This window comes from Macrobrachium nipponense, chromosome 25 (assembly GCF_015104395.2).
Source record: "Macrobrachium nipponense isolate FS-2020 chromosome 25, ASM1510439v2, whole genome shotgun sequence".
NCBI classification, from domain to species: Eukaryota; Metazoa; Arthropoda; class Malacostraca; order Decapoda; family Palaemonidae; genus Macrobrachium; species Macrobrachium nipponense.
The window spans coordinates 59,650,151-59,651,162 of NC_087214.1; positions in this window are offsets into that span (position 1 = coordinate 59,650,151).

A 1,012-nucleotide genomic window follows, 5' to 3' on the forward strand; every position below is an offset into this window, starting at 1 on the left:
GGTGTTACTTTGATGATTTATGGATGGTAACTTATGGTTAGTGGCTTTCTGAGATTATATCCTGCAGAGGTGGTTTTCTTTAGTGCAATATCTTTTGGCAGTATTAGAGTGGCTTGTTGTATTCAGCCTTGGGCTAAGTGTTTTGTTTTGTTGGTTACATAATAGTGGTGGGTTTTCTGGTACTGGTGCTTGTAGGGGTTTATGGTATTAGGAAGATTTTTTAGGTTAATGGTGATTCTGAAGGTTTATGAGGTTAGTTAGACAGAGGAATGCGGCTGTTTGTTGATTTTGGAATAAATAGATTGTAAGGTACTGAGACGTTGACAGTGTTATAGGAGTGTTGTAGAATTTGTTTGTTTGTTTGTTTTATTGTGAAATACATAGCATGTGGATGGGGGTTCAGGCATCATATTTACTGGAGATTAGGTGTATAGATATCATTGGGTTTTGAAAAATATACTTGTCAGACAAGGGATTAATTGATGAGGTGCTAGTTAGTGATAAAAATCTTTTTCTACTACTTTTAAAGGGTCAGTAGATAGATACCATGTTCATTTTAGGTGAGGAATTTCAATGCTTAGTCATTGACTATGAGGCTGGGTGCATGTTAGTATGACAAATGCTTGTGTGAAAGTAGGATTTTCATTCTAAAGAACATAGACATGTCAAGGTGTAAGTTAGAAGTTGCTCAGAACGAAACACTGACACACTAAAGGCTCTACTGCGCCAGATTTATGGTCTTCACCATGGGCGACGAGGTAATCGACTCGCAACTACTACAAAGAGCGGAAATCTTCGGTGGTTCGTGTGGAGACGTCTCAGAGTGGTTTCTGGGGCTCAGCAGATGAATCTGCAATACCTCTACAAGACGGGTGCAGGATGCACTTGCATGGGAATCGCGGAATATTCAAGTTCTAGCAACACAAGTGCCCATTAAGGTTCCTCCACTAGAGACTACGAAGAGGAAAAATTTTTCTTCCCAGGAGGTTACACGTTCCCAGCGATCTCCATC